This window comes from Salmo salar, chromosome ssa26 (genome assembly GCF_905237065.1).
Source record: "Salmo salar chromosome ssa26, Ssal_v3.1, whole genome shotgun sequence".
Taxonomy (NCBI): Eukaryota; Metazoa; Chordata; class Actinopteri; order Salmoniformes; family Salmonidae; genus Salmo; species Salmo salar.
Genome location: NC_059467.1, coordinates 49273680 through 49295427, shown reverse-complemented (window position 1 = coordinate 49295427; position 21748 = coordinate 49273680).

Genomic DNA, 21748 nt, shown 5'->3' with positions numbered 1-21748 from the left:
AACTACTATTTAATGAACAGAGTTAATGTTTCAGAGTACAACGTTTATGAAGCGTATATTCTTTATTATTTCTAATTACAATATTTATATAAAAAAATGTAATCTCAATCTGTTCTTTATTTTCACAGTATTTGTGCTATTCATCCCCAGGTGCTGACCAACACAGAGCAGACGAGGACAACAAGATGTCCCTCAGGAAGACCTAGGAGGGAAAATTACAGACATCAACTGTCATACACAGTAGAATATTATTATTATTATTATTTTAAAGGACAAAGTCACTCTCTTCTGCTACAATTCCAATCAAGTAGGATATCAATTGAACATGGAAATTCGAGGGGAAAATGTGATATTTTGTCTCTTATTTCAAGGTTTGAAAAAAAATTGAAAAGTAAATTGTAGAATTTCTTTGGATTTCATTCATTAGAGCAGGGATGGGCAACTTTGATGGGGTGGGGGGGTCACAAAGAATCTGAACTCAATGTGAGTGGCTCGCGGGTTTGATACCTACATGTGCATAACCCCCACCACTACCACATTGTCAGCAAAACAGTTTAGCAGCCCCCCTCTTGACATTAGAGAGACATTTCTTTATATTTTAGAGTTCATTTGGTGTAATTCTACACATTTTGCCATAGAGTGGAGAGAAATGTTTGTAGTTTTTAATATAATATCTGAGTGAGACTGAATAACAAAGTCAATGGGGCCCCCTGGCTGGTAATTCCACCATGATTCCTAAATTTAGATAGGTGGCCGTTAGACTTAGTTAGCAATCTGACATGACTAATTAAGAGACTATCAGTGACTGACAACAAGAGAAAAACTGCTGATGGACAACCACATCTTCAAATTGCACCTTGTGTATTCTACTATTCTACCTAGCAACAGTAAGTTGAGACCCCGACTGAGTTAAAAAAAATATGTATATTATCTTTTTATTATTATAATATTTGTGTTATTAATCCGAGGGCCTTCAAAAGGCATTCCACACAGTTGCCCAACCCTGCAGTAGAACTACTGTATTCACATTCTGTGAATTTACCTGACTGAGCCCACCTGTTCGTCGGTAAGGAAGTGATGGGATCTAAAGACACAGAAAAATACCAAACTCCCCATGAGAAGATGCAAATACACACAAACACATAAACAAAGTAGAAACAAAGTCAGACAACATAGACAAACCAACTCACCTGTCTTCACGGCTAGCTCGACGCTAAAGTCAGACGATATGGACAAACCAACTCACCTGTCTTCACGGCTAGCTCGACGCTAAAGTCAGACATTATAGACAAACCAACTCACCTGTCTTCACGGCTAGCTCGACGCTAAAGTCAGACATTATAGACAAACCAACTCACCTGTCTTCACGGCTAGCTCGACGCTAAAGTCAGACATTATAGACAAACCAACTCACCTGTCTTCACGGCTAGCTCGATGCTAAAGTCAGACATTATAGACAAACCAACTCACCTGTCTTCACGGCTAGCTCGATGCTAAAGTCAGACATTATAGACAAACCAACTCACCTGTCTTCACGACTAGCTCGATGCTAAAGTCAGACATTATAGACAAACCAACTCACCTGTCTTCACGGCTAGCTCGATGCTAAAGTCAGACATTATAGACAAACCAACTCACCTGTCTTCACGGCTAGCTCGACGCTAAAGTCAGACATTATAGACAAACCAACTCACCTGTCTTCACGGCTAGCTCGACGCTAAAGTCAGACATTATAGACAAACCAACTCACCTGTCTTCACGGCTAGCTCGACGCTAAAGTCAGACATTATAGACAAACCAACTCACCTGTCTTCACGACTAGCTCGACGCTAAAGTCAGACATTATAGACAAACCAACTCACCTGTCTTCACGGCTAGCTCGACGCTAAAGTCAGACATTATAGACAAACCAACTCACCTGTCTTCACGACTAGCTCGACGCTAAAGTCAGACATTATAGACAAACCAACTCACCTGTCTTCACGGCTAGCTCGACGCTAAAGTCAGACATTATAGACAAACCAACTCACCTGTCTTCACGGCTAGCTCGACGCTAAAGTCAGACATTATAGACAAACCAACTCACCTGTCTTCACGGCTAGCTCGACGCTAAAGTCAGACATTATAGACAAACCAACTCACCTGTCTTCACGGCTAGCTCGACGCTAAAGTCAGACGATATGGACAAACCAACTCACCTGTCTTCACGGCTAGCTCGACGCTAAAGTCAGACGATATAGACAAACCAACTCACCTGTCTTCACGGCTAGCTCGACGCTAAAGTCAGACATTATAGACAAACCAACTCACCTGTCTTCACGACTAGCTCGACGCTAAAGTCAGACATTATAGACAAACCAACTCACCTGTCTTCACGGCTAGCTCGACGCTAAAGTCAGACATTATAGACAAACCAACTCACCTGTCTTCACGACTAGCTCGACGCTAAAGTCAGACATTATAGACAAACCAACTCACCTGTCTTCACGGCTAGCTCGACGCTAAAGTCAGACATTATAGACAAACCAACTCACCTGTCTTCACGGCTAGCTCGACGCTAAAGTCAGACATTATAGACAAACCAACTCACCTGTCTTCACGGCTAGCTCGACGCTAAAGTCAGACATTATAGACAAACCAACTCACCTGTCTTCACGGCTAGCTCGATGCTAAAGTCAGACAATATGGACAAACCAACTCACCTGTCTTCACGGCTAGCTCGACGCTAAAGTCAGACAATATAGACAAACCAACTCACCTGTCTTCACGGCTAGCTCGACGCTAAAGTCAGACATTATAGACAAACCAACTCACCTGTCTTCACGGCTAGCTCGACGCTAAAGTCAGACATTATAGACAAACCAACTCACCTGTCTTCACGGCTAGCTCGACGCTAAAGTCAGACATTATAGACAAACCAACTCACCTGTCTTCACGACTAGCTCGACGCTAAAGTCCGTGAACTCGTGTCTCTTGCTAACGGAACAGACGTGAGATCCGAAGTCTTGCGTTCTGACCTCTGTGATGCTCAGAGTGATCTTCCTTGGCATGTAGTCCAGTGAGTAGCCCTGGGTGCAGTTCTGGAAGGCCTTAACATATAATATAACAATATATGCAATTTAGCAGACGTTTTAATCCAGAGCAAGTTACAGTCATGCATGCATACATGTCTTTTTTTCGTAAGGGTGGTCTCAGCGGGAATCGAACCCACGACCCTTGGCGTTGCAAACGCCATACTCTATCAAAACTGTATTGTCCATAAGGTTTTCACAAGAAAAATGGACGTTTTGTCTTTGGCGCTCTGGCTTACAGGGTAAAACACAAAAGATAAAACCTACACACAGCAGTCCACACCTTGTGTTTGATGTAGTGACAGAGGAGCGTGTTGCTTGGACCTCTCCACTGGACAGACAGCTGTGGGATGTCCTGGTGGTCTTCATAGCTGTAGTAACATGGAAACTGTACTGTGTTCCCCGGCTGAGACAGGACTTTAACCGCACTGCCTAGGGTTAGAGTCACATACAGACCTATAACCAGTGCTCACTTGAGACATACCAAAGTATACTTGGCATTTAATCAGAAATGTCTTGGTGAAAAAGGTTATTACTTAATATTTACACATTTTACATAGTAATTATACACTTCTGTAATTGATGTTGAAAAAGGTTATTACTTAATATTTACACATTTTACATAGTAATTATACACTTTTGCAATTGATTTTGAAAAAGGTTATTACTTAATATTTACACATTTTACATAGTAATTATACACTTTTGTAATTGACATTGAAAAAGGTTATTGCTTAATATTTACACATTTTACATAGTAATTATACACTTTTGTAATTGATGTTGAAAAAGGTTATTGCTTAATATTTACACATTTTACATAGTAATTATACACTTTTGTAATTGATGTTGAAAAAGGTTATTGCTTAATATTTACACATTTTACATAGTAATTATACACTTTTGCAATTGAGAAGTCACCAGGTAATACGAGGTATTACCAATTGTGTTGAATTCTATTCATATCGCGATCTAGATCTTTGTGTTGTGTTGAATTCTATTCATATCGTGATCTAGATCTTTGTGTTGTGTTGAATTCTATTCATATCGTGATCTAGATCTTTGTGTTGTGTTGAATTCTATTCATATCGTGATCTAGATCTTTGGTAGGAGACTTACCTCTGACAACCAGCTGTGACATCACCAGTCCAAGAGACAGTGCTGCCATCTTTCTACCAATAACAGTCAACAGTTTGCCCCACATTGGTCTGGCAGGTGACTGTCTAGAGGTTATTACAACTATACACCCATTATTTATCTGATCAGGACCAGAGATACCTCACACTACAGAAGAGGAGTCAGTCTGCTAAATTAAATATCACTTTTGTTTTTAATGACCTGTCCTGACTTGACCGTTGGCATTGTGTACTAAATCCTTAGTTACCATTGCAGGAAGGTACCTAATGTTTGGGATCATGTAATTCAATCACACAGGCAATGCAGAAAAAACACCTGGGGATACCCCTACAGCCATAGGTATTGTTAATAGCATTTATTTGAGTGGGACAGTGGAAGCTGATAAAAAGCTTATTTGTGTTAAAAGTAAAACCAACGCAGTTCAGCGTTCATCGCGGTTTTAGAGAAAAAACAATGAGGATTTTATACATTTCAAAATGACATCCGATGGGCTCAGGAACCAATCACATCAACAGGGGTGGGCTCAGGAACCAATCACAACGGCAGGGGTGGGCTCAGGAACCAATCACAACGGCAGGGGTGGGCTCAGTGATTTGGAGGGCCCAGGAAGAAGCCATTCTAATGGATTTATAGTAAAGACGTAATTTAACTGTAAAAAACGTGTTCCTTTTTAATGTACCATGAACACAACCAGTCATTTAGTTTTCACTTCAAAAAGTAGATAACCTTTGCATGTTCATCCAAAAATAATCCCAGCATCCGAACAGTGCACTGTGCACCCGCCAACTTTTCCTAAGTTTCAAATGGCTGAAACTATCTCACCAGGAGAAAGCATCTGAGCGAGCGAAAAACAGCGCCCCTCTGTCTTACTATATGTAACCCATGTATCTGATTCTGTCTGGCCAAAAAGAGTATGACATGCCATAATATTTATGGCTAGACAGCATCAGATACATGGGCTACATACACATACATGTCCTTTGCCTCTGTCTCCACGACGATGGCAGTATTATCTGCAGCGCCTGTCTACTAAAGAAATTAGTATTGTATCCTACTAAAGTCTAAGGGCCCGAGGCTGGGATTCTACTAAACTAACATATGGAGCTGGGTTTTTACTAAGCTAACATGTGGAGCTGGGTTTTTACTAAGTTAACATGTGGAGCTGGGTTTCTACTAAGCTAACATGTGGAGCTGGGTTTCTACTAAGCTAACATATGGAGCTGGGTTTCTACTAAGCTAACATATGGAGCTGGGTTTCTACTAAGCTAACATATGGAGCTGGGATTCTACTAAACTAACATATGGAGCTGGGTTTTTACTAAGTTAACATATGGAGCTGGGTTTCTACTAAGCTAACATGTGGAGCTGGGTTTCTACTAAGCTAACATATGGAGCTGGGTTTCTACTAAGCTAACATATGGAGCTGGGTTTCTACTAAGCTAACATGTGGAGCTGGGTTTCTACTAAGCTAACATGTGGAGCTGGGTTTCTACTAAGCTAACATGTGGAGCTGGGTTTCTACTAAGCTAACATATGGAGCTGGGTTTCTACTAAGCTAACATGTGGAGCTGGGTTTCTACTAAGTTAACATGTGGAGCTGGGTTTCTACTAAGTTAACATGTGGAGCTGGGTTTCTACTAAGCTAACATGTGGAGCTGGTTTTCTACTAAGTTAACATGTGGAGCTGGTTTTCTACTAAGTTAACATGTGGAGCTGGTTTTCTACTAAGTTAACATGTGGAGCTGGGTTTCTACTAAGTTAACATATGGAGCTGGGTTTCTACTAAGCTAACATATGGAGCTGGGTTTTTACTAAGCTAACATGTGGAGCTGGGTTTCTACTAAGCTAACATGTGGAGCTGGGTTTCTACTAAGCTAACATATGGAGCTGGGTTTCTACTAAGCTAACATGTGGAGCTGGGTTTCTACTAAGTTAACATATGGAGCTGGTTTTCTACTAAGTTAACATATGGAGCTGGTTTTCTACTAAGTTAACATATGGAGCTGGGTTTCTACTAAACTAACATATGGAGCTGGGTTTCTACTAAGTTAACATATGGAGCTGGGTTTCTACTAAGCTAACATATGGAGCTGGGTTTCTACTAAGCTAACATGTGGAGCTGGGTTTCTACTAAGCTAACATATGGAGCTGGTTTTCTACTAAGTTAACATATGGAGCTGGTTTTCTACTAAGTTAACATATGGAGCTGGTTTTCTACTAAGTTAACATATGGAGCTGGTTTTCTACTAAGTTAACATGTGGAGCTGGGTTTCTACTAAGTTAACATGTGGAGCTGGGTTTCTACTAAGTTAACATATGGAGCTGGGTTTCTACTAAGCTAACATGTGGAGCTGGGTTTCTACTAAGTTAACATGTGGAGCTGGGTTTCTACTAAGCTAACATATGGAGCTGGGTTTCTACTAAGCTAACATATGGAGCTGGGTTTCTACTAAGCTAACATATGGAGCTGGGTTTCTACTAAGTTAACATATGGAGCTGGGTTTCTACTAAGTTAACATATGGAGCTGGGTTTCTACTAAGCTAACATGTGGAGCTGGGTTTCTACTAAGCTAACATGTGGAGCTGGGTTTCTACTAAGCTAACATGTGGAGCTGGGTTTCTACTAAGTTAACATGTGGAGCTGGGTTTCTACTAAGCTAACATGTGGAGCTGGGTTTCTACTAAGCTAACATATATATATATATACATGTTTTTTCATATATTTTCCTTTATGATTTCCCTAACCCTAATTTTTCCTAATTGGAGTAAACTAATGAACAACAACAGCTTTCTACTTCCAGCTGTTACATACTATATACATTTTACAGACACAGTATATTTTACTACATTAGTTATCTTTTGTTTGTTTTAGTCCCATCCTTCAATTACCCTCAACCCCTCCCATCTATCTCTGAAGACCATCTAGTTTTGCTTTCTATTTGGAAGTATGTTTTGAAGTGTCAGTCCTATATCTGAGCGATATAAGAAAGTTGAATGAGAAAGTTACAGAAGGTTAAAGACCATACCCCCAAGACATGTTAACCTCCCCTGTTATTGGTAATGGTGAGAGGTTAGACCATACCCCCAAGACATGTTAACCTCCCCTGTTATTGGTAATGGTGAGAGGTTAGAGATCATACCCCCAAGACATGCTAACCTCCCCTGTTATTGGTAATGGTGAGAGGTTAGACCATACCCCCAAGACATGTTAACCTCCCCTGTTATTGGTAATGGTGAGAGGTTAGAGATCATACCCCCAAGACATGCTAACCTCCCCTGTTATTGGTAATGGTGAGAGGTTAGACCATACCCCCAAGACATGCTAACCTCCCCTGTTATTGGTAATGGTGAGAGGTTAGAGATCATACCCCCAAGACATGTTAACCTCCCCTGTTATTGGTAATGGTGAGAGGCTAGACCATACCCCCAAGACATGCTAACCTCCCCTGTTATTGGTAATGGTGAGAGGTTAAGACCATACCCCCAAGACATGCTAACCTCCCCTGTTATTGGTAATGGTGAGAGGTTAGACCATACCCCCAAGACATGCTAACCTCCCCTGTTATTGGTAATGGTGAGAGGTTAGAGATCATACCCCCAAGACATGCTAACCTCCCCTGTTATTGGTAATGGTGAGAGGTTAGACTATACCCCCAAGACATGCTAACCTCCCCTGTTATTGGTAATGGTGAGAGGTTAGAGATCATACCCCCAAGACATGCTAACCTCCCCTGTTATTGGTAATGGTGAGAGGTTAGAGACCATACCCCCAAGACATGCTAACCTCCCCTGTTATTGGTAATGGTGAGAGGTTAGACCATACCCCCAAGACATGCTAACCTCCCCTGTTATTGGTAATGGTGAGAGGTTAGAGATCATACCCCCAAGACATGCTAACCTCCCCTGTTATTGGTAATGGTGAGAGGTTAGAGATCATACCCCCAAGACATGCTAACCTCCCCTGTTATTGGTAATGGTGAGAGGTTAGAGATCATACCCCCAAGACATGCTAACCTCCCCTGTTATTGGTAATGGTGAGAGGTTAGACCATACCCCCAAGACATGCTAACCTCCCCTGTTATTGGTAATGGTGAGAGGCTAGACCATACCCCCAAGACATGCTAACCTCCCCTGTTATTGGTAATGGTGAGAGGTTAGACCATACCCCCAAGACATGCTAACCTCCCCTGTTATTGGTAATGGTGAGAGGTTAGAGATCATACCCCCAAGACATGCTAACCTCCCCTGTTATTGGTAATGGTGAGAGGTTAGACTATACCCCCAAGACATGCTAACCTCCCCTGTTATTGGTAATGGTGAGAGGTTAGAGATCATACCCCCAAGACATGTTAACCTCCCCTGTTATTGGTAATGGTGAGAGGCTAGACCATACCCCCAAGACATGCTAACCTCCCCTGTTATTGGTAATGGTGAGAGGTTAGACCATACCCCCAAGACATGCTAACCTCCCCTGTTATTGGTAATGGTGAGAGGTTAGACCATACCCCCAAGACATGTTAACCTCCCCTGTTATTGGTAATGGTGAGAGGTTAGACCATACCCCCAAGACATGCTAACCTCCCCTGTTATTGGTAATGGTGAGAGGTTAGCATGTCTTGGGGGCATTCATTCAGGATTATCCGTAATCTTTGTAGAATCCACATTACTGTAGAAGTGTTTAGAACATTATTTACCATTCATTTCTATTGGACACAAAATAATCTGAAACACAACCGAAACGAACTGCAAATGCATCCAACAAGTTTGTAGAGTCACAAGCTTGACGTAGTCATTGAGTGCTTGGAATATGCGACAAAATACTAAGCTTTTGCCTACTTTATTGATAAGAATCTTTAGGGGTGTCAATCATTTTGAGCCCCTACCTTTTTGAGAAAAACAATATTACTTGTTGAACGAAACGTTATTCTCTGAGCAGTTGTATTAGTATAAAATAATATAATTTCCCAAATTTGTTTTGCGTACAGTATAGCTCAGTATTTTAATAATACATTTTATAATGACAATGTAAACAGACATGACCAATGATTTCATGTATTTAATTTATTTAACATGGACAGTAAACAATAATCAGTAGCACAGATGATGATGAGTTGTAATGATTTAGCTAGCCATATCATCTAATCCATAGTCTCTGGGCAGAAACAAAGCTCCCCAAATTCAAGCATTGACAGAGTACACGTCAGTGGATCCAGGTTATATAACACTTCAATAAGGCAGACAGTGTATCCAGGTTAAATAACACTTCAATAAGGCAGACAGTGGATCCAGGTTATATAACACTTCAATAAGGCAGACAGTGAATCCAGGTTATATTACACTTCAATAAGGCAGACAGTATATCCAGGTTATATAACACTTCAATAAGGCAGACAGTATATAGAGGTTATATAACACTTCAATAAGGCAGACAGTATATCCAGGTTAAATAACACTTCAATAAGGCAGACAGTGGATCCAGGTTATATAACACTTCAATAAGGCAGACAGTATATAGAGGTTATATAACACTTCAATAAGGCAGACAGTATATAGAGGTTATATAACACTTCAATAAGGCAGACAGTGGATCCAGGTTATATAACACTTCAATAAGGCAGACAGTATATCCAGGTTATATAACACTTCAATAAGGCAGACAGTATATCCAGGTTAAATAACACTTCAATAAGGCAGACAGTGGATCCAGGTTATATTACACTTCAATAAGGCAGACAGTATATCCAGGTTAAATAACACTTCAATAAGGCAGACAGTGGATCCAGGTTATGTAACACTTCAATAAAGCAGACAGTATATCCAGGTTATATAACACTTCAATAAGGCAGACAGTATATCCAGGTTATATAACACTTCAATAAGGCAGACAGTATATCCAGGTTATATAACACTTCAATAAGGCAGACAGTATATCCAGTTTATATAACACTTCAATAAGGCAGACAGTGGATCCAGGTTATATAACACTTCAATAAGGCAGACAGTATATCCAGGTTATATAACACTTCAATAAGGCAGACAGTATATAGAGGTTATATAACACTTCAATAAGGCAGACAGTATATCCAGGTTAAATAACACTTCAATAAGGCAGACAGTATATCCAGGTTATATAACACTTCAATAAGGCAGACAGTATATAGAGGTTATATAACACTTCAATAAGGCAGACAGTATATCCAGGTTAAATAACACTTCAATAAGGCAGACAGTGGATCCAGGTTATATAACACTTCAATAAGGCAGACAGTATATAGAGGTTATATAACACTTCAATAAGGCAGACAGTATATCCAGGTTATATAACACTTCAATAAGGCAGACAGTATATCCAGGTTAAATAACACTTCAATAAGGCAGACAGTGGATCCAGGTTATATTACACTTCAATAAGGCAGACAGTATATCCAGGTTAAATAACACTTCAATAAGGCAGACAGTGGATCCAGGTTATATAACACTTCAATAAAGCAGACAGTATATCCAGGTTATATAACACTTCAATAAGGCTGACAGTATATCCAGGTTATATAACACTTCAATAAGGCAGACAGTATATCCAGGTTATATAACACTTCAATAAGGCAGACAGTATATAGAGGTTATATAACACTTCAATAAGGCAGACAGTATATCCAGGTTAAATAACACTTCAATAAGTCAGACAGTGGATCCAGGTTATATAACACTTCAATAAGGCAGACAGTGAATCCAGGTTATATTACACTTCAATAAGGCAGACAGTATATCCAGGTTATATAACACTTCAATAAGGCAGACAGTATATAGAGGTTATATAACACTTCAATAAGGCAGACAGTATATCCAGGTTAAATAACACTTCAATAAGGCAGACAGTGGATCCAGGTTATATAACACTTCAATAAGGCAGACAGTATATAGAGGTTATATAACACTTCAATAAGGCAGACAGTATATAGAGGTTATATAACACTTCAATAAGGCAGACAGTATATCCAGGTTATATAACACTTCAATAAGGCAGACAGTATATCCAGGTTATATAACACTTCAATAAGGCAGACAGTATATCCAGGTTAAATAACACTTCAATAAGGCAGACAGTGGATCCAGGTTATATTACACTTCAATAAGGCAGACAGTATATCCAGGTTAAATAACACTTCAATAAGGCAGACAGTGGATCCAGGTTATATAACACTTCAATAAAGCAGACAGTATATCCAGGTTATATAACACTTCAATAAGGCAGACAGTATATCCAGGTTATATAACACTTCAATAAGGCAGACAGTATATCCAGGTTATATAACACTTCAATAAGGCAGACAGTATATCCAGGTTATATAACACTTCAATAAGGCAGACAGTGGATCCAGGTTATATAACACTTCAATGAGGCAGACAGTATTTCCAGGTTATATAACACTTCAATAAGGCAGACAGTATATCCAGGTTATATAACACTTCAATAAGGCAGACAGTATATCCAGGTTATATAACAATTCAATAAGGCAGACAGGATATCCAGGTTATATAACTCTTCAATAAGGCAGACAGTATATCCAGGTTATATAACTCTTCAATAAGGCAGACAGTATATCCAGGTTATATAACACTTCAATAAGGCAGACAGGATATCCAGGTTATATAACACTTCAATAAGGCAGACAGTATATCCAGGTTATATAACACTTCAATAAGGCAGACAGTATATCCAGGTTATATAACACTTCAATAAGGCAGACAGTATATCCAGGTTATATAACTCTTCAATAAGGCAGACAGTATATCCAGGTTATATAACACTTCAATAAGGCAGACAGGATATCCAGGTTATATAACACTTCAATAAGGCAGACAGTATATCCAGGTTATATAACACTTCAATAAGGCAGACAGTATATCCAGGTTATATAACTCTTCAATAAGGCAGACAGTATATCCAGGTTATATAACACTTCAATAAGGCAGACAGGATATCCAGGTTATATAACACTTCAATAAGGCAGGCAGTATATCCAGGTTATATAACTCTTCAATAAGGCAGACAGTATATCCAGGTTATATAACTCTTCAATAAGGCAGACAGTATATCCAGGTTATATAACACTTCAATAAGGCAGACAGTATATCCAGGTTATATAACACTTCAATAAGGCAGGCAGTATATTCAGGTTATATAACTCTTCAATAAGGCAGACAGTATATCCAGGTTATATAACACTTTTCAATGATTTGAAGTTATTTTACCGCTCTCAGACAGCCTCTGTCTTGATGTTTGTAGATTGTCAGAACTACAGGTCAGAATGCTTTCTGCTGTAGAATGGGGTCAGAAGAACTAATGTAAAGAAGGGCCTTTAGTATGAAAGGAGAGTTTTTTTTTACGTGTACGTGTGTTTGTGTGTGTTATTATCCCCTCTATTACTCAATCACAGTGCCTCCTCACTGCTTGTTTCTCCTCAATCACAGTGCCTCCTCACTGCTTGTTTCTCCTCAATCACAGTGCCTCCTCACTGCTTGTTTCTCCTCAATCACATTGCCTCCTCACTGCTTGTTTCTCCTCGATCACAGTGCCTCCTCACTGCTTGTTTCTCCTCAATCACAGTGCCTCCTCACTGCTTGTTTCTCCTCGATCACAGTGCCTCCTCACTGCTTGTTTCTCCTCAATCACAGTGCCTCCTCACTGCTTGTTTCTCCTCAATCACAGTGCCTCCTCACTGCTTGTTTCTCCTCAATCACAGTGCCTCCTCACTGCTTGTTTCTCCTCGATCACAGTGCCTCCTCACTGCTTGTTTCTCCTCAATCACAGTGCCTCCTCACTGCTTGTTTCTCCTCGATCACAGTGCCTCCTCACTGCTTGTTTCTCCTCAATCACAGTGCCTCCTCACTGCTTGTTTCTCCTCAATCACAGTGCCTCCTCACTGCTTGTTTCTCCTCAATCACAGTGCTTCCTCACTGCTTGTTTCTCCTCGATCACAGTGCTTCCTCACTGCTTGTTTCTCCTCAATCACAGTGCCTCCTCACTGCTTGTTTCTCCTCAATCACAGTGCTTCCTCACTGCTTGTTTCTCCTCGATCACAGTGCCTCCTCACTGCTTGTTTCTCCTCGATCACAGTGCCTCCTCACTGCTTGTTTCTCCTCGATCACAGTGCCTCCTCACTGCTTGTTTCTCCTCGATCACAGTGCCTCCTCACTGCTTGTTTCTCCTCGATCACAGTGCCTCCTCACTGCTTGTTTCTCCTCAATCACAGTGCCTCCTCACTGCTTGTTTCTCCTCAATCACAGTGCTTCCTCACTGCTTGTTTCTCCTCAATCACAGTGCTTCCTCACTGCTTGTTTCTCCTCAATCACAGTGCCTCCTCACTGCTTGTTTCTCCTCGATCACAGTGCTTCCTCACTGCTTGTTTCTCCTCAATCACAGTGCCTCCTCACTGCTTGTTTCTCCTCGATCACAGTGCTTCCTCACTGCTTGTTTCTCCTCGATCACAGTGCCTCCTCACTGCTTGTTTCTCCTCAATCACAGTGCCTCCTCACTGCTTGTTTCTCCTCAATCACAGTGCCTCCTCACTGCTTGTTTCTCCTCGATCACAGTGCTTCCTCACTGCTTGTTTCTCCTCGATCACAGTGCCTCCTCACTGCTTGTTTCTCCTCGATCACAGTGCTTCCTCACTGCTTGTTTCTCCTCAATCACAGTGCCTCCTCACTGCTTGTTTCTCCTCGATCACAGTGCCTCCTCACTGCTTGTTTCTCCTCGATCACAGTGCTTCCTCACTGCTTGTTTCTCCTCGATCACAGTGCCTCCTCACTGCTTGTTTCTCCTCAATCACAGTGCCTCCTCACTGCTTGTTTCTCCTCGATCACAGTGCCTCCTCACTGCTTGTTTCTCCTCGATCACAGTGCTTCCTCACTGCTTGTTTCTCCTCGATCACAGTGCCTCCTCACTGCTTGTTTCTCCTCGATCACAGTGCTTCCTCACTGCTTGTTTCTCCTCGATCACAGTGCCTCCTCACTGCTTGTTTCTCCTCGATCACAGTGCTTCCTCACTGCTTGTTTCTCCTCGATCACAGTGCCTCCTCACTGCTTGTTTCTCCTCGATCACAGTGCCTCCTCACTGCTTGTTTCTCCTCAATCACAGTGTCTCCTCACTGCTTGTTTCTCCTCAATCACAGTGCTTCCTCACTGCTTGTTTCTCCTCGATCACAGTGCCTCCTCACTGCTTGTTTCTCCTCGATCACAGTGCCTCCTCACTGCTTGTTTCTCCTCGATCACAGTGCCTCCTCACTGCTTGTTTCTCCTCGATCACAGTGCCTCCTCACTGCTTGTTTCTCCTCGATCACAGTGCCTCCTCACTGCTTGTTTCTCCTCGATCACAGTGCCTCCTCACTGCTTGTTTCTCCTCGATCACAGTGCCTCCTCACTGCTTGTTTCTCCTCGATCACAGTGCCTCCTCACTGCTTGTTTCTCCTCGATCACAGTGCCTCCTCACTGCTTGTTTCTCCTCAATCACAGTGTCTCCTCACTGCTTGTTTCTCCTCAATCACAGTGCCTCCTCACTGCTTGTTTCTCCTCAATCACAGTGCCTCCTCACTGCTTGTTTCTCCTCAATCACAGTGCCTCCTCACTGCTTGTTTCTCCTCAATCACAGTGCCTCCTCACTGCTTGTTTCTCCTCGATCACAGTGCCTCCTCACTGCTTGTTTCTCCTCAATCACAGTGCCTCCTCACTGCTTGTTTCTCCTCGATCACAGTGCCTCCTCACTGCTTGTTTCTCCTCGATCACAGTGCCTCCTCACTGCTTGTTTCTCCTCGATCACAGTGCCTCCTCACTGCTTGTTTCTCCTCGATCACAGTGCCTCCTCACTGCTTGTTTCTCCTCGATCACAGTGCCTCCTCACTGCTTGTTTCTCCTCGATCACAGTGCCTCCTCACTGCTTGTTTCTCCTCGATCACAGTGCCTCCTCACTGCTTGTTTCTCCTCGATCACAGTGCCTCCTCACTGCTTGTTTCTCCTCGATCACAGTGCCTCCTCACTGCTTGTTTCTCCTCGATCACAGTGCCTCCTCACTGCTTGTTTCTCCTCGATCACAGTGCCTCCTCACTGCTTGTTTCTCCTCAATCACAGTGCCTCCTCACTGCTTGTTTCTCCTCAATCACAGTGCCTCCTCACTGCTTGTTTCTCCTCAATCACAGTGCCTCCTCACTGCTTGTTTCTCCTCAATCACAGTGCCTCCTCACTGCTTGTTTCTCCTCAATCACAGTGCCTCCTCACTGCTTGTTTCTCCTCAATCACAGTGCCTCCTCACTGCTTGTTTCTCCTCAATCACAGTGCCTCCTCACTGCTTGTTTCTCCTCAATCACAGTGCCTCCTCACTGCTTGTTTCTCCTCGATCACAGTGCCTCCTCACTGCTTGTTTCTCCTCGATCACAGTGCTCTCCTCACTGCTTGTTTCTCCTCGATCACAGTGCCTCCTCACTGCTTGTTTCTCCGTACGAGCCCTGTTCAGAACCATCATCAGTATTGATGATCCTAAGGACATTAGACCTGGAGTCCCATGTTCTGAAGAATGGACGGAGTGGTTCTCCTGAGAAGTTGCACTTTGTGTAAGAGTAGCTGTGACAAGGTTCCTTAGTGGTTACATTGTAAAAGGACACCAGCCTCTCCTTATAATCCACATATACCCCCACCCTCTTCAGCTTCAATTTCAGGGTAAGAGGGAGATAGGTTTCCTGCAGAAACCCCTAGTTTCCCCTTCCTACGGTTCAGAGTCCACACACACACACACACACACACACACACACACACACACACACACACACACACACACACGGTTTTTCACAGATTAAAAAAAAATGTCGTTGGTGCTATTTCCACAAGCATGTGGTGAATTTTCAAAACTCCTAGTACAAAAGTCCAAGCTGGTAACACTTGTAAAGTCTTATATGCAAAACCTTTTATTGTGCATTCGTTTTGTTCAGAAGACATTTTTCACCACACAACCCTTGACCCAAAAAATAGTGTATTTGTGTGTATTTTTCCGGTTGTAAAGGAATAGCAAGTCTTACACTATTGTTCTAAATTCAATCACCTTCTTCATCCTCATCCTTCATCCTCATCATTCAGTTCATTGAAATTCACATTTTGAAGTCGTGCACAATTATCAGTTTCTATTTGGTTTATATCGCCCATTCATTCATGTCAGGTAGAGACACATTAGCCCCATGGGACCCAAAAGCATAATCAGTGCTCTAACTCCCCCTTGTGGTGGTCTGGAGCAATGAAGCAGTGACGCTGGGTACCGTACTAAACCACAAATTACCTCTAAATCCTGCGGCATAATCTCAAAACCTTTAGTTGAGCAACCAAGGTATGTCCTGAATATGGTTTGAACTGTACGTCCTGAATATGGTTTGAACTTTATGTCCTGAATATGGCTTGAACTGTATAACCTGAATATGGCTTGAACTTTACGTCCTGAATATCGCTTGAACTTTAGCAAATATTCAAGCTAGTTCAGCATAAGAATGTGTTAATTAACTACAAGGACTATAATTCATTGGGGCAGTTTTTTACACTGTTACGCCTGCTATGTTAGGTTAGATACACTGTTACACCTGCTATGTTAGGTTAGATACACTGTTACACCTGCTACGTTAGGTTAGATACACTGTTACACCTGCTACGTTAGGTTAGATACACTGTTACGCCTGCTACGTTAGGTTAGATACACTGTTACACCTGCTACGTTAGGTTAGATACACTGTTACACCTGCTACGTTAGGTTAGATACACTGTTACACCTGCTACGTTAGGTTAGATACACTGTTACGCCTGCTACGTTAGGTTAGATACACTGTTACACCTGCTACGTTAGGTTAGATACACTGTTACGCCTGCTACGTTAGGTTAGATACACTGTTACACCTGCTACGTTAGGTTAGATACACTGTTACGCCTGCTACGTTAGGTTAGATACACTGTTACACCTGCTACGTTGGGTTAGATACACTGTTACACCTGCTACGTTAGGTTAGATACTCACAGACCTCATAGACCACATGAGGAAAGTACACAACACAATGATGAGTAGGATAGTGACAGTTTGTGAAAGTATGCCTTATCTACTAGTAAAATGATTTATTCAGACAGAGCTATGTTTTATGTACACACTTTATTAGAATATTTATGAAATGCACATTGTTATATTTGGTAACAGATTCTTATTTTCCCCGACTCCAACACCATTCGATGCAGGTTGAGCAATGTTTACATATTTATTTATTTATTTATTCACTTTTATTTTACTAGGCAAGCCAGTTAAAGAACACATTCTTATTTACAATGACAGCCTACCAGAGAACAGTGGGTTAACTGCCTTGTTCAGGGGCAGAACGACAGATTTTTACTTTGTCAGCTCGGGGATTCGATCCAGCAACCTTTCGGTTACTGGCCCAATGCGCTAACCACTAGGCTACCTGCTGCCCCCAAATAAGGGAGCAAATTACATAAGGGTGCAAATAAATAAAAAAACACTCACAAAAGCTCAGACGAAGTCCTTGAGGGCGATGCTTAAAGCTTAAGAAAGAGCAGTGTGTGGGTTTCTTCTTTGTTCTCATCTTATTCAACTGTTACCACCTGCAACAAAGATAGCTCTGATGTGCCAGTGCCTTTAGAATTTTGGTAGACAGCTCTACAGCACACTGAGGCAGGCAGGCTTAATAGCAGTGGTGTAAATTACTTAAGTAAAGTACTACTTAACTTGTTTTTATCTGTACTTTACTTTAATATTTGTATTTTTGACAACTTTTACTTCACAAAATTCCTAAAGAAAATAATGTACTTTTAACTCCAAAAGTACTCGTTACATTTCGAATGTTTAGCAGGACAGAAAAATGGTCCAATTCACCCACTTCTCAAGACAACATCCCTGGTCATCGCTACTGCCTCTGATCTGGAGGACTCACTAAACAGAGAACATCCCTGGTCATCCCTACTACCTCTGATCTGGTGGACTCACTAAACAGAGAACATCCCTGGTCATCCTTACTCTGATCTGGAGGACTCACTAAACAGAGAACATCCCTGGTCATCCCTACTGCCTCTGATCTGGAGGACTCACTAAACAGAGAACATCCCTGGTCATCGCTACTACCTCTGATCTGGAGGACTCACTAAACAGAGAACATCCCTGGTCATCCCTACTACCTCTGATCTGGAGGACTCACTAAACAGAGAACATCCCTGGTCATCCCTACTGCCTCTGATCTGGAGGACTCACTAAACAGAGAACATCCCTGGTCATCCCTACTGCCTCTGATCTGGAGGACTCACTAAACAGAGAACATCCCTGGTCATCCCTACTACCTCTGATCTGGAGGACTCACTAAACAGAGAACATCCCTGGTCATCGCTACTGCGTCTGATCTGGAGGACTCACTAAACAGAGAACATCCCTGGTCATCCCTACTACCTCTGATCTGGAGGACTCACTAAACAGAGAACATCCCTGGTCATCCCTACAAGCCTCTGATCTGGAGGACTCACTAAACAGAGAACATCCCTGGTCATCCCTACTGCCTCTGATCTGGAGGACTCACTAAACAGAGAACATCCCTGGTCATCCCTACTGCCTCTGATCTGGAGGACTCACTAAACACACATGCTTTGTTTGTAAATGATGTCTGAGTGTTGGACTGTGCCCCTGGTTATCTGGTTATCTGACAATTAATAGAAATAAAAAATGGTGTTGTCTGGTTTGATTAATATAAGAAACGTGAAATGATTCATACTTTTACTTTTGACACTTAAGTATATTATCAAACAAATACTTGAAGACTTTTACTAAAGTAGTATTTTACTGGGTGACTTTCACTTTTAATTGAGACATTTTCTATTAAGGTATCATTACTTTTACTCAAGTAAGACAATTGGGTACTTTTTTCCACCACTGCTAAATAGGATGACTGAAGACAGTACAGTATCAGGAGCACATAGATAACTGGCTGGCAGACTGCTACTGCCTGAGAAGAGATGAGATGAGAGAGAAAGGGAGAGAGAGAGGAAGGGAGAAAGGGAGAGGGAGATGAGATGAGAGAGAAAGGGAGAGAGAGAGAGAGAGAGGGAGGGAGAAAGGGAGAGAGGAAAGGGAGAGAGAGAGGGAGGGAGAAAGAGAGAGAGGAAGGGAGAAAGAGAGAGGGAGAGATGAGATGATGACTTTAAAGAGATGAAATGAGAGAGAAAGGGAGGGAGAAAGGGAGAGAGAGAGGGAGGGAGAAAGGGAGAGAGAGAGGGAGAGAGAAAGAGAGGAGGGAGAAAGAGAGAGAAAGAGATGAGATGATGACTTTAAAGAGATGAAATGAGAGAGAAAGGGAGAGAGACGGAGGGAGAAAGAGAGAGAAAGGGAGAGAGAAAGAGGGAGAGACGCTTTGGAGAGGGAGGGAGAAAGGGAGAGAGAGAGGGAGGGAGAAAGAGAGAGAGAGGGAGGGAGAAAGAGAGAGAAAGAGATGAGATGATGACTTTAAAGAGATGAAATGAGAGAGATAGGGAGAGAGACGGAGGGAGAAAGGGAGAGAGAGAGGGAGGGAGAAAGGGAGAGAGAGAGGGAGGGAGAAAGGGAGAGAGAAAGGTAGAGAGAAAGAGAGAGGGAGAGATGAGATGCCGACTTTAAAGAGATGAGATGAGAGAGAAAGGGAGGGAGGGAGAAAGAGAGAGAGAAAGAGAGAGAGAAAGGGAAAGAGAGAGAAAGAGATGAGATGATGACTTTAAAGAATAAACAATTATAAAGTCATCCAATAAAACCTAAGTAATATTCACAACTGAAATATTTCATAATTTCACAGTAATTTCCTATTTTTCTATTGATGTTTACCTAATGTGAACCTGACAGAGACAATGGAAAATGTTCAATGTTTTTGCAATTCAATGTTCCCTATTTTTGGCTTTGGAATTTCTATTAACGCATTCAATGTTTACAAAAAATGATCAAAACCGAAACCGACCTCAAAAAGCACTAATCGCTCAGCGCTAAAGGCTTGGTGAAAAACAATAGTGAAAATGAAACGAGTCAAGGCGAGACGGGGTAGTGGAAAACAAGGGGGAATAAGACTTTAAAGGGGCAATCTGTGGTTGCTACATCCATTTTTAGACTTATAAAATAATTATCTGCACCCATTGATTCTTGAAGAATATAACTTATAAATGCGTCATGAGCTTATTTCAACTGTCGTATCCCATCAGAACCCAAAATATAAGCTCGCAAACAATGTTAACCTCATAACATGGTTATAACTATCATTTTGTGGATGGTCAGTTCTTGTATCCATAGCTCTGTCTATTAATCTGAGAGTGGTTACATTTATCCAGCCCCATCCCTAAGCTGTTTACCAAATCAATCAAATCAAATGTATTTATAAAGCCCTTTTTACATCAGCTGATATCTCAAAGTGCTGTACAGAAACCCAGCCTAAAACCCCAAACAGCAAGCAATGCAGATGTAGAGGGGAGGGGTGGCCACTTTGTTATTGTTCCAACTGCAGATTGCCCTTTTAAATATTTTAAATATCACAAAAGTGAATAGCAAAATATATATATTTTTTAATTGAAAAGAGAATATGAAACAGAAGATTTGAAATGTAAATCATTGGATTCATTCTCAGTTAGAGGATTCTGGTGTTTGCTCTGTTTCCAAAACACAACCTAACCTTGATAAGTTTCAAGTTTTAATAGTCGTAGATACGGGTACACAACGTCCAACGAAATGCTTACTTACAGGTTCCTTCTGGACAACGCAACAACAAGAAGAAATAATACAAGAGAAGAAAATAGGACCATAAAGTAAACGTGTCAGTAGAATAAAATACACATTTCAGCATCAGTATAAAACAGGACGAGAGGATGAGGCCATCTGTGTTTTAATGGTTAAACAATACAACTGCACAACACACAAAGTTAGGCCAGCGATAAAAACTAAAATGGATGTTCGTTTTGTTGGGGGCAGTTACATACCTTTCAATCCATCAATAGTAAAACTGAGAAAGGGCAGAACCGTCACAAATGAAAATCGTTCATATTGCTGAAGAGACCTGTCCTGTTAGACGTAACTGGTCGATTAACAATCGTACAAAAAACTTTGACAATTTCAAAATCAACTACACACCTCTGAAAACTCAAGAAAAACAACAAAAAACACAGCGAACAGTCCTATCAGAAACTACTATGTGATGCAGCAATTAACTATTGAGGAAGTCATTCATTGATTCTTACTTCCTGACCTTTTCTAAACAAAGACATGCTTGTGTTTTACTGTACGGTATCATCTGTAGTAGTTAAACAAGTCCTTGGCTGTGTTCAGATACTAACATACTGAATACTACATACTGAATGACTGTATACTATATGCTAGTAGTTCATCTGTAGTAGTTAAACAAGTCCTTGGCTGTGTTCAGATACTAACATATTGAATACTATATACTGAATGACTGTATACTATATGCTAGTAGTTCATCTGTAGTAGTTAAACAAGTCCTTGGCTGTGTTCAGAT